The 13,719-nt window shown below is 44.2% G+C and overlaps 1 long non-coding RNA gene across 1 annotated transcript in view; it reads left to right on the top strand.

Moving 5' to 3' along the window:
• LOC310885010 overlaps nt 1-11,833 on the top strand; it is a 32,114-nt gene extending 20,281 nt beyond the window's left edge. The window contains exons 2-4 of the long non-coding RNA XR_014574494.1: nt 3,472-4,032; nt 4,100-4,208; nt 5,421-11,833. This is a non-coding gene — a long non-coding RNA (uncharacterized lncRNA). The remainder of the gene's footprint in view (nt 1-3,471; nt 4,033-4,099; nt 4,209-5,420) is intronic.
• Nucleotides 11,834-13,719: the final 1,886 nt, after the last annotated feature.

Below are 13,719 nucleotides of genomic sequence, written 5' to 3' on the forward strand. Positions count from 1 at the left end.
ACAAAATGGGACAGGATTTCTTTTTCCTCCCCTCCAGCTCCCCACAGTCCATGTGAGGGGCTTGTCCCTGCTCCTCAGGTCTGCAGGACCCTCTGAGGCCCTATTCCCTCCTGCCTGGGAAACACCTGCAAATCCCAGCAAAGTGTCAGCCCCATAATCACGGAAACCGTGCTCTTTTTTTTCACCCCACCCCCAAAGAGACTTAAATGCTGAGATTATTTTTAAACCCAGTATGTTTGCATCGAATTTCACCATTTCTGTGCTGCGGATGAAAGATGGGCCAGGGAGAAAAACACTCCATTTTTTCCCATTTCAACCCCGCACCAGGCTAATTAAGAAGCCGAGGTTAAAAAGCTCATCATAAACTGAACAAGTTCCAACCCAATTTCATTAGGATGCCAGGGCTTCATTGATTTAGGCAGGATTAGCTATTGTGAAATGGAAATGATGCCATTAGACGCGTCTCCCCCTGCCTCCTGCCCCCCCTTCCCCACGCAGCCCCACGCATCCACCTCTCGCCCAGCCCGGCTGGCACGTTCAGCCGAGGCACGGAGCTGGCTCATTTCATTACGGAGAGTTTTAGCAAAAGAGCCAATCAGCGTTTATTCGTCTGGCTGCAGCTGGAGGCAGCTCATCAAACAAATTAACAGGATTTTCATGGAGGGTTTTTTGGCCAACGCGCTGCGTTTCGCTTCGGGTTGACTAAACAAACCTGGGCTGAGTTTCACCGGAGGAGGAGGGAGCGGCGCAGATGGGAAGGGATGGGGATGGGGCAGGAGGAGGGCAGCACCCATCCGGCTGCCAGGGCTGGGGCAGTGCTGTTGCACATGGCCCTGACAGTGCTGGGGGCTGGCTGAGAGGAAAGGGTTTGGGGCCAGGAGCAAGAGGAAGGAGCCAGCCCTCCTCCAGAGCCACAACAACTTTTCAGGTGTCTGCTCCAAGAGGCAGGGAGGGATTCGGCTGCTGCAGCGAGGCTCTCATGGCTGCTTTCTGAACTTCCCCTGGCTCTTCACCCTTCTCCTGCCCTTTTCCCCACTCCATCCTCTTCTTTCTCCCCACTTGTCTTTTTGTTCTGGAGGGGTGCAGATTTCCTACAGGGTGACCCCTCATGTCTTGCTTCCCCATCAGAGGTACAGGTGGCAGCAGCAGGAATTAGGGCAGGCAGGGATGAGGCAGGGACAGCCCAAGAAACCCCCAAATGGCAGGGCCAGGATCTGCCCCACTCACCACTCACCCTATCTGCCTTAGATGTGAGGCAAATTAACTGTGTGAAAGGCAATTAACTGAGAGGGGAAAAGGTTGCGTTTAGGGGGCAAGAATAGAAGAAAGGGCAGCTGGCCTAAGGGGTAAAAATGGGAGGAGTAAACTCGCGTGTGAAATTTCCCAAATCTGTGAGAAAGTACGTGTAAAATATTCCTGGAAAATGCAAATGAGATCTTGGCCCAGGGTTCAGCCAAGCTCCTACGTAGAGGAGGGTTTACATAGCACAAAGCTACATAAAAAGCACAGACACACACACGTACACACTTCGGGCAGCAGTTTGGGCAGTTACTGAATAAGGCAGAATGAAACTGATTCATGAAGTAGAGTCCTGCCAGGTCAGCTGCAGTTCCAAAAAGGGGGTAAAATATCCCAACATTATGATCCTGTTCATCTTCATTGTTACTGCTGAGCTGCTGACTCCACTCCAGCACACAACAGTACTGATGTTAAGGAGTGCACTGCATCCCAGACCACAGCTGTGGCTGAGCTCTTGGGACAGTGTCAGCAACATCCAATGGAAATAATGAGATCTATTAGATCTAGATGGCATCTAGCAGATCTATCTATTCTAAATCTCTCACTCCTCTTTGGAAAGGCAGAGTTCAAGCCATCTCAACCGGGATGATTTGTTATTCACTGATTTTGCCTACAGTTGCTGGGGAACTTGATCACCAGAGCATCTAGATATATTGCTTAACTTTAGTCTAAGGTTTGGAGTCAGTTAGTCCCCAGGAGGAAAGAACGGCCACAGTTCCTTGTGTTAATTGGCTTCTGGGACAATCATAGAAGGTGATATGGGGGGGGCTCCATTTTTAGCTCGATCCTGAAAAATCGATCCCTTCTGACCAAAAAGAACTCACAGAAAGAGAATGCTCCCAATGATGTCAATTATTCTCCACCAATTATCTCAGGAGACTCATTTCTCACAAGCTCTTTCGGTTTAATCTGAGCAGACCTGTTCCCTTCCCATCAGACCGTGCAGGAACATGGATGCAATTAGTAACACCAAAAAGGCAGCTTGGGGAAATGTACCCAGAATATGGGTGACATTCACGGTTCTGTGCCTCAGGGAGGTTACAAAGACAAGGAATCCACCAGGCTCCCTTTTGGTTAAGACAGTTAGTTATTTCCCTATGCAATAACACCAATTGCCACGTAAGCCTGAGAATGAGGTCTCAGCTCAAACTAACTGAGTAATTTGGGCAGACCTGAAAAGGTGTTTTCCTTCTCCAGTGTGAGCTATGCACTGCTGGCTGCATACATTCTCTAACATGTAGGAACCAGGTCTAGGTGAAGGACTGACTGACATAATTTCTCCAAACCACTGGATACTAGTGCAGAATACCAGAATAAATGAATCAACATAAAAGGTCGGTATAACAGGACAGATCAACCTTTGCATAACTCAAAAATTTGAAAGGACTTTGTCCAGAAAAAAAAATAATAAAAAAAAATATATATATATATGTTTATCTGCACATCAAAGCAGTGGCTTGTCCTCCTGCAGACACAAGTATGTCTTTTTCCCTGCTTTGCAAAGACTTGGAGCATTCTCCTTCCCCCATGTCTGAAACATGAGTTTTTAGCAGTTTTATTTCCAGAGCTCCAGGAATACATTCTCTGTTGCTGTGCAACTGTATTCTCCAAGGATATGCTTTGCAAGATATTTTCTTCTGTCCCATTTTCTATTCTGAATGTCTTCAGGTGTTAGTCAGTTTATAAAAATAAAATTATAATATTATACATGTTAGAGAATCTGAGCCATGTGCTGCCTTTCCTTGACTGGATTTCTAGAGCTCTGCGTTGTTCTCTTGTCATAAACTTGTCTGAATACAGCGTTTCTGTATAATAATTTGTCAGCTTTCCCAAGACTCTTCTAGCTAGAGAAGAAATGCAAACTGTAGGGGTAAGGTGTTAAATTTACTGGTTTTCTGTCGCTGACTTTCACATTGATCTGTGCTTTGCTTTTTCCTTTCTCCTCACTCTGCCTCCTGTTTAATTTATAGCTTAAACTTCGTAGGTCAGGAATTTTATCTAACTAGGTGCTTTACACACAGCCCAGCCCAACAAGGCCTCAACCTTGGTTGTGGCCTCTAGACACTATCACACTACAGATACTAAATACTAAGTACTTCCATGCATGCTGCTGGGTGTTGAATAGGACATCTGTCTTGGCTCATTAAATGCAGCACTTCTGTGTTTTTCCAGGGAAAGTTTCACCTTGAGAGAGACCTCCCCACTCCCACAGTGAGGCAGAAAAAAGGAGGAAGACGTAGCCAAGGTTGAGCTACAAATGCATCCCGTCTGGAGGAAAAACCGTGATGAAGGCATCTCAGTCCGTGCTTCCCTCGCCTCCTGCCCTTCCCCTTTCTCTAAACAACCATGCTTCTGAAGGGGGAATTATCTCCTTCAAATCAAAGCAGAGGATAACCTGACTATTTCTTGTGGAGAAGTAATAATTAAGGCACTAGAAGGATGCAATCTGCATACATTATTGCAAGTTATGCCAACAGAATGTCAACATTTGTGTCATAAGTAATCTCAAGCAGCAATTACTCTGCGCATTGGCCTGGAATCCATCGGCAGCACCAGTGGTATTAATTATAGGGGAGCTTCTCCTCTGCTGGAGGATGGACAGAGGATTATGAGGAAGGACTACTGTGCAAAAGAGATCACCTAGCTAGACCACTGGGAACATGGGGCTTGAGGAAAGCTTAATATCTGAGAAGGAAAACACCTGCCTCTTGCTACTGGAGAGATGGATATCAGGTAAAATAAATCAGGGAAGTGCTTGATCTCACCTTGGTCCACTGGTGATTTATTTTTTTTTTCACAGGATGCAAATTAGGAGAGAAGATGCTGGAAGAAAAGCCACTACAGATGTGACAAGGATGATTAAGAGGTCCTGGTTCTGCATCTGTAGGAGACGACACTTTGAAAATAAGGCAAGCAATGCATTAACTGAATTTTGAAGGATTTTGAAGTCCTAGAAGAGTAAGTGTTAGACTCAGGATGCTTCCACAGTACAGTCTGAAGATCCAGTGTAAACAAAGCTGCGATAAAAGACAAATTTGAGGCTTCCTTTAATTACATTTCTTATTGGCACTAAGTTTTGGTGTCATTTGCTTAAAACGATGCCTGGTGACACTCTAAACACTATGTTACCACAGAAAGTAAATGCTCAGAGAGTTCATAAAAAAAACATTTCCCTCTTTAACTCACCCTGGCCACACTTCCTTTAGGGAAGGGAGAAGAGAGAAAAACCCTGTAAAATTTACTGGGGAATGTGTTAGTAACTTCATCTTGGAAGGAGTGTTCTTAGCCTGGTAAGTGCACAGCTCTGTAGTGAATGAGCTATGTTTCTTTCCCAAAAAAAGGGAATCTCTTTTTCAGCCCTATAAGGCTAACCCTGAGAAATGTGCATCCATATCATGCCTCAGTCAGCCACAACTGTATATGCCTGCAGCAGAGACCGGGCTTGCACCAAAATTTTCCATATTGCCCTTTTCCCAGCCTAGAAACTTGGAGTTTGATCAGAAATTTTTTCTTAAGAGCAGTTCCTGAAAAGTTGCCATCAGTGGAGGGAAGACCAGCTGGTGTGAAATAACGATAAGCTTTATTATCTTCGTCATTTCTAAGGGACAGTTGAAAAATTCAACCTATGATGTTTGCTAAAAGTTATGCTCAAAGCGTAACTTTTGAGAAAATAACTGTCAATCTCTAGCAATTTTTAGATTACCTTTTTTTTTCACTTTGTCCTTTTTTTGGACCTAGAAGAAGGAAAAAGCATAAAGCAGTTCTTTTTCTGATCTTTTTCTGATCTCATCTTAATCTCTAAAAAGTTATATGAAGAATGATCAGGATTTTTATTTCTGGGAAGAGTATTCATGTACTTTAGCATTTTTCCACACTTTGCTTCTAAGTGCTGCTGCTTTGGTATTTTGTTTGTTTGTTTGTTCATTTGTTTGATCTCTATATAAGGGATATGTAAGCTATGGCCAACATGTTGTTTAGAACCAATGCTTTCACTGCTCAGTCTGCGGTGACTATGATTGCTTTGTTAACTTGTCCTGCCTTGCCTTCTGGTTAAACTGAAAGCATCATTTATTGTCTGTTTTCACTCCTCATCTTCCTTGAATTTGCCTTCCTTCTTGCAGATACACATGAAACTTCAAGGCATCCTCCCCGCCATCATTCACTTTCCTCATCCCCGTCTGGAAACGTTAAAACCCAAACCTCCATCTGCCTCTTGTGGACAAATACCTACTACTTCCTTCTGAGGCTGCTGGTTGAGATGCTCTTATTTTTGCTGAAAACTCTTTGGCTTTCGGGCAGGATTGGACCCACAAAGAGCATTCTCTTGAGTTACTGCCCACTGAATGTGTCTCAGATGGTCTCAGCAGTCTGCTCTGGATGGCCTCACATCCCCAGCACGCTGAACTCACTGTGCTGCACACACATCCCTCCAAACTCATGCTTCCTTGCCAGGTTCAGCAATGCTCCAAGGCCCTCGCCTCCCCGAGGCCTGGAGCTCACAAAAGTTGCATTTTATCTTAATACTCTGTCATTAAGTGGAGTTAAAAATAAAGCCTGTCAGAGCCTCACAGCCTGCGGGGAAAAGGATATTAATTACAGCAGGCAGAGAGTGGAGAGGAGCTGCCGTGAGTGAGAAGTCCTCCTGCTGAGCTGTCACCTTCTCCGTGCCACCGGTGGAGCTCTGCTTCGGCTTGCGCGCAGAGCAGAGGTTGGCCCCAGTACCTGCGAAATGGCAGGACAGGAGGAGCCAGCACAGGGATTTCGTTGCTGGCACTGACACACTCACCAGCAACAGCATCCCTGCCTGCAAACTGAGCCTCTGTGAGGCTCTGCACAGGAACAGGGACGGAAGGCTGAAGAACGGGCAGCAGAGGCAGCTGCAGGGGAAGAAATTGTTCAGGGACCCAAAATAAGATCCATTGCTAAATACTTGTGTACTTGGGATTTCAGTTATAGGGACAAAGTGTGTCATTAAGGACCAAGCAGGCAGTAGACTCAGCAGAAAGTGACACCCAATTTTCCTCCAAGATGTATGAAAAGAAGATTGAGCTGCCAAGGGAGGACACAGATCAAAATACTAGCATCATCTCCATCTCATAGCTTCTTAGCTATGAGAGATATATGGCGTTACATTTCCTTTTCTTCTAATGGATAAATAGGCATTAAAATATCCCTCCAAAAGTTAGATTAGTCCTGACTGCTCATTTCTTGGCATAAAACGTACAGATATATGCAGTATTGAAGCATATACATATAGTGTCTATTTCATGTGTAGAGAGAACATGCCTTCTCTGAGTAAGCAATTACTTGTGGGGTCAGATTGGGGAGCACTCTACTTTTTTTATTCACTTTTCTAAGGTGAAGGGTAGGGGTGATGGGGAATGGCTCAGCCAGCCAGGGCATCCTGCATTTCTGAGAGCATGCCATCAGGATTTAATTTACCCCTAAACTTTGCTGAAAGGGACAACAGAGGGAGAAAAATAATAAAATGAAATAAAAGCAACAGCAGGAGCCAAATATTGTGAATTTCTGTGTGAGTCTTTAGCAGGGTGAATCAATCAAGCTGACAGTGCAAACCCTTCTAATGGGAAGGTTCCCAACACCATCAGCTGAAGGGTAACGGCAGGGGGACGGTGCTGTACCGACGCTACCATGCCAGGATGTGCTGGCATCTCCTTCTTCTTTGTCAAAGCCTGACTTTGCCCAACAAATCCATTGACAGAGCAGCTCTGTGCGTCAGTGTCTGACAAACTTGGCAAGGGCTCTCCTTCTGCTAGAGAAGACTTGAGAGTTCACTTGGAGGGCACTACACCACCCCAGCCCCATCTGCAAAAGAGCCCTGCACTGCTCTTTTCAGAGCGCTGTTGAGGAGAGAGGGAAATGAAAGAGAATAAAAGAGTTAAGGCACACAGGCTGGTCCTTGAAACCAGCAGGAAAGAAGCAGTGAAAGAGCTTAATTAATGGCACATCAGAGTTCCCCAAGATGTGTGTCTAACAAGGCCTTTGCCTGGCACTTTAGCTTTGCTTGTGAGAAGTTAATGCAGGGAAAATATAAGCAGAAGGCTGTGAGAAAACAGGAGCCAGCATGAGGAGATACATCCTGATTTAATTCTCTCCTTTGGATGACAGCCCTCTGTGCCTCCTCCCCACTTCCCCCTTCTCAGGGACAGACTTATTACAGATATCACAGAGGGAAGAAACAACCAGCCAAAAATATAAGGAGAGATCCAGTTTTATCACGAACAGCAAATGAATAAAGCAGGGTCAGAGTGTTGACTTAGAAAATTACAGTCTTCCTGGCTCCCAAATAAATCCAGACACGGTACCCTATGCCACTCAGCTTTTACAGAATTTAATTTAGAGCAATTGATTTATTTGCTGTGGACAGGTGGACTCTATAAAGAATTTTTAGGGCAGGATTTATGGTGGGTTTTATCGTGCAGTGAGCAAAAGAGCAACAGGTGTCTGGCAGGCCTTTCCCATGTCCCATGGGCTGCCCCTCTAAGGTGGGCAAGATGTAGTTGGAGTGAAACCCAAGCCCCACACCAGAAGAACTACCTGTTTAGCACAGTCTGATGGTTTCAAGAGTTACCAAAGTTTCCAACCCAGGTTTTGACCCTCCCTAGCCTGAGGCTCTTGGCCTCATTTACTTACCCAGAACAGAAATTATGGATGCAAAATGCCAGTCTCCATGAGCACAGCAACAAACAGTGAGAGTGAATGTGACACACAGAGCCCAGCTGGGACAGGAGACACAAAACATCTGTGTGAGCTCTTCAAGAGAGCAACAAACGAAAAACAAAACATCAATGTGACCCAAGAGCAGATTACTCATGGGTGTTTTTCAATTACAATAAACTATTATAAAGGGACAATGTTCTCGTATTTACAATAAATTTCATCAATTTATAAATCTTTCCCTTATTTAAGAAAAACACACAATACAATACAAGCTCCATCTGGCTCTATTTAGACTCCAGGCCTTTACATTTGTACAGCCAGCAGCCATCAATTATCATGTCAAGACCAAGCATTTCAAGGCCCTGGACACAGGAAATGAAAAGGAGGCAGGGGAGGGAAGGGGCATGAACAGGAGCCTTGAAGAGTTATAAGTAGTTGTGTGGCAAATGATCAACCTGGGGATTATTAAGCATCCAGGTTTACAGAGGCCACAGTCCTTTGCTGTTGCAAAGCTAAAGCCATGAGACAACAGGTGAAGAGGGAGGTAGAGAAGAGGGGTGCTATGGGGTTCTCCTTTTTGCTTTTGGGAGATTCGCCCCCAAGCCAAACACATCCTTCTCCAAAGGGCAATGATGGAGGCTTTACCTAGCCCAAATTTCTAATTCAGGGACAAGAAGGTATTCCAGGCAGCCCCTTGCTGTACCCAAAGGGCACCCATGTCAGTGCAGGCAGGAGAAAGCAGATCTTCCTTAAACAGCTGTGAGTTGGCAGGAAGGAGCCATCAGCCCCACGCTCAATGTATGTATGTCTGGGCAGAGCAGCTTCATCCCCTTTTCAGTCAGGAAGCAAGATCCTAGGTGAAAGTTGGTTCAAAAGCAAAAAGAGAAAGATTTGCATGGAACCAGACCAATATTTTGAGCAGACGACTGAGGTGGAAGATGGCTGAAGGACAGACATATTGACATTTCCCCTCCTTTACCAAAGACAGGCTCACAGGACCCAAACTCTTCTGTCATACTTTTGTGATCATCATAGAATCATCACAGAATGGTTTGGATTAGAAGGGACCTTAAAAATCATCTAGTTCCAATCCCCCTGTCATGGGCAGAGACACCTTTCCCTGAATCAGGACAGCCAAAGTCCCATCCAGCCTGGCCTTGAACACTTCCAGGGACAGGACATCCACAGCTTGTCTGGGCAACCAGTGCCAGGGCCTCGCCACCCTCATAGCAAAGAATTTCTTCCTAATATCTAATATAAATCTACCCTTTTTTAGTTAAAACCACTAGCCCTTGTTTTGTAACTGCACTCCCTGACAGAGTCCTTCCCCAGCTTTCCTGTAGCCCCCTTTAGGCACTGGCAGGCCACTGTAAAATTATTTCAGGTACATATTAAACACAGCTGAGCATGGGAGGGGGTACTATTAGCATGGTCAGCCATGCAGTTCTCTCATTTTAATAACAATCTGGTGACTCATCCATGCCATTAATTTAACATTAAAAAAAAAAAAAAAAAGTGGGGGTCAGATCTTCTTCATTTACCTAAGTTAAATATAAAAATACATATAATAAAAAAAAAAATTGCTGGACTTTAACTTGAAAAGCCCTAGCACCCCACAGAAGGGCATTTTTATCCACAGCTATCATTTGACAGTTTGTAATGTTATGATAATTGCTTTCCATGTACAAAACTGAGACACTTAGAAGCATGAAATTGAATGCTAAAAACCTTCTTCCCGCTATTGATCTGTATTCCAGCAGCACAGAAGGGACCTCAGCCTTGGACCAAGACCCCGTAGTGCTGGGAATGTCTGAGCACAGAACAAAAAGACAATAGCTGCTTCAAGGAGTTGCAGGTTATGCGTTATGGCCCAGGAACGAGGCTTACCATTATCTAGATAACTGTAGGCATTGACCATATAATAAGCACATATGCTGAACTGTTGTAAATGCGCATGCTTTTTCTGAAGCATATAGCATATATATTTCTGAAGCAAATAGCATTAAAACTCTGTATCATGAATGGTCTCATTTTGGAATGTATTTTTGTTCTCATAGAATTTAGTGCCTGAATTCTTTGCTCAAAGAGAAAGCTGTAGCATAGAAAATAGTTGTAATTGGTAATTGCAGAAAATGCTAAAGAAGTGACCCCCTCAGATCAGATATATACCTTTAGACATCTGGGTACCTGCTGGCTCTGCCTCCAGGTCTTCTTGCTTAACCTGCCCATGGATGAGGCTGTGCAGAGAACAGGGGATAGAGATGCTAGAGGGGACACTGGGAAGCCACTCCTGATCTGTCTCCAGCCCTCCACAACAGACAGGAGGGCTCACGCAGGAAGAAAAAGCAGGTTGGTTGGCTTTTGAGGCATATTTTTTGCAAAAAGATTTCATTTTTTCAAATCAGACATTAGTGAATACTCTGTATTTGGTATGGACATTTCTTCTCCATGCCTGCTTACAATCAGGGAAAAGGGGACATGGCTCTCCCTCAGGTGGTCCCTTTTCATTTTTATTTTCCTGTATGGCAGAATGGACTGGTGGTAAGAGGAAAATATGCATTAGATGCCTTTGGTTTGAGTCCTAATTCCGCCTCAGGTGAACTCTGTTCCCTTCTTAGAATGCGTGATTTAACTTTTTAATCCCTCTGTCTCTCCATTCTAGAAAATGATTGGAAATAACTCTTACAAAATGCACCAGTGTTTTCAAACAGCAAGTGCAAAACTTTATTTGTCTTGGTAGGAACAGCTCTTTTCCAGAATGATACTGGAAGCCAGCATGTAATTCTGGTGCCCTGTTCCAATATTGCTTTGCCTCTTCATGAGTTGATATGCTGTGACAGCTTGTTTTATGTTTATAGGGCAGGTGTTTTGTTACTACATGACTCAATCAGCATGTGGTTGTAGAAAACAATGTGCTGAGATACAGTTGTCTAGCAGAAAAAACAACTCCTCTTCTTCTGTGAGCTTGAGTGCTTCGGCTTTGGACTCTGACAGTTTGCAGTGAAGTGGAGAAATCCTGAGTTGAGGGCAAATGGCAAGAGACAGCACCAGTGGCCAAGCATTGCTTGGCTGGGTGCATGTGTGCTGGGACACCATCATCTTAGGGTCTCCTGACATCATCCTGGGGACTCCTGAGGACTTAACTGCTATAGACTTGACAAATGGCAGTCCTAGAAGATCCCCATGACTCTGGTTGTGCCTCCTGAATTTTGATTGTGGTGATAAGCTGAAGCACCAATCTCTGACCCCATGGTCAAGTGGACACAAAGCTCTGGTGCAAGTCAGCTTGTCCCAAAGAAGCATGAATTGCTTTGGAAAAGCACAGGCATTGAGGAAATCTTGGGGATGATGTGGAACAGAATGAAAGGGAGAAAATAGAAAGCAATGGAGCAATGCTTATACACAAGTCCAGTTACATCACGACTAGACCTTATCTTACTGGGAAGATGTTTTGATATTCAGATTTACAGGATTTGGTGGTTCTGCAAATGAAAACATTTGAAAAGATTTTGGTTTCTGTAAGATTTCTAAGAAGTGAGAGTTCCCTAACAGATCTTCCTGAGAGCACATTCCGTTTGCAGTTATGACTGCACAACTCCTTAAATTCAGTAAATTTAGTTCAGAGTTGATTGAATGTAACAAAGAACACATTTTGGCCTGTTGACTTTAAAGCATATGCAGGTTGGTGAGAGGTAAAACCCACCTGCCAAGTCGCTGTTATAAATGTTGATTTAGAGCAGGCTTTGCTATATAGCATTTGGATTCTGCCTCATTTGCTTCCCACTTGTAAATGAGATTTCACATATTGTCCTTTAAGTTTTACCTCTAGAGCATTTTCTTTTATTACTCACGCTTCTGGGGATTCTCAGTGAGCATGAGAAAGTCGACTTATAGGGAACGTGGGGCTTCTCCGCTTCAGTGTTTAAAATCCTCTGACCCAGCCCCAACCACCATTTTCCTGCCCTTTTTTTCTGTGCTCAGGCTTTTGAGCCATAGAAATGATCAATTGCTTAAATTATCATAATGGTTTGCAGACAGAAGGGGGAGGGGGCAAAGGGGATGGAGTTAGAAAGTGTCCCTCCAAGCTGGGAACTTGGTATTAAAAATCTCAATCCAATCCATTCTGAAACCGCTGAGCTAATAAATCTCACAAACAGAGCTTTACAGCAGAAAGTCTAACTCAGTTGTAAGTATGTACTGCAGGTATTACTGCAACATGACTAATGGTGAGTGAATACTGCAGAAAGATGTCTGTGTATATTCATTTGAAGTCCTGAACAAATTTGCTTTGAATCTCCTGGTCTGTTTCTATGGCTGCTTTCCACAAATACTCTAGCAAATGAGCTTTACTAGTGTGAATACTCATCAAAAGTCAATTTGGAACTCAAATAGCTTAATATTTTCCAAAAGTGTATTCCAAATTACACATATGAACATGCAGTTCAAAATGGATGCTGGTTCTGATGTGATTAGTTACACAACTTGCCCAATCAGAGAACAGAAATAATACAACATAACTTGTGTAGCTATCCATGCAGCTTGGATTTCAAACTTTGAATGTTGGATATTTTCAATCAACTGTTGGTGAACAGCTTAGCAGCCTTGACTCCCATCCTCTGAAGATATTTGCAAATAGCCATTTTAGCAATGAATAGCAGTTGGGAATTTTGCAATTTGTGAGTGGCCAGTTTGCAGGAGGGGAGGAAGACTGGATTTTTTTAATGAATCGCTGGATATCTGTCTAGCTCTGAATGTCAGGAAAGCTCAATAATCCAGCTCTATAGACAGAAAACAAGTAACAAGTCACATTTTCCATTGAAGTCAGCAGAAAATTTGTGTTCATGGTGTGCTGCGGATTGGCACGTGCAAAGATTTACCCCATCTCCGATGGGAACACAGAGGGCTCACCTTGTAAACTTTCAGTGAGAGAAACAGCCCTCCATGAATCACTTAGCTAAAGAGGCAATCCTGTCCTTGTTCTTTGAATGGAGGCTTCACTGTGCCTTCAGCCTGAGGCTGCTGCCCTGTGGATGTGCTGATATGCACAGGGACAGTTGGTGGCAGGTGGCTTCCAGCATTGCTGGCACATCTCATTCCTTGTGAGATGGATCCTTGTGCAAAAAGACCCAAGTCAGGGAAGGTTGGGCTCTTCCATATTTTGCAGTGACAGAGAGAGCTTTTAAACATTATCTGAAGGCATTTGCTGCTGTTATTAGATGAGAATTAATCCCAGTTCTCAGTATGGATTTGCCACAGCATGAGGGAAATCCTCACCTACCTTTCGGAGACAAGTTAAGCAAGGCTGGTGTCCGCTGCCTACCACCTGTGTCTTCTTGTCTGTGTCAGGACAGGCTTAAATCCCTCGAGCTCCCTCAGAATGGCACATTTGCCAGGGAAGAGAGAGAAGTGTGACAGAAAATGCAGACAGCCATGGTCCTAACTGGATCGAACTCATGGAGAAATGATGTCATTACCAGCACCGACAGTTTTCCAAGGGGAAACTTTCATCGTTTGCTCTGAGCTGCGGCTCCAGCTGCATTAAACACTGTTTTCCAGCTAATAAAATGAGGCACAATTTTTTACATGCTGTTTGTGGTGACAGCGCAATCAGTCTTGCTGGGAAAGTGCTCGAGCCAGGCTCCAACCGGCCAGGAGCTGCAGAGAGCCTGTTATCAGGCACCCCGGCTCTGAAGTTTTGGGTTTATTTCTTTGGAATTTTATTTTTTCCCAGTAAAATTC

This window comes from Anser anser, assembly GCF_964211835.1.
Source record: "Anser anser genome assembly, chromosome: 21".
NCBI classification, from domain to species: Eukaryota; Metazoa; Chordata; class Aves; order Anseriformes; family Anatidae; genus Anser; species Anser anser.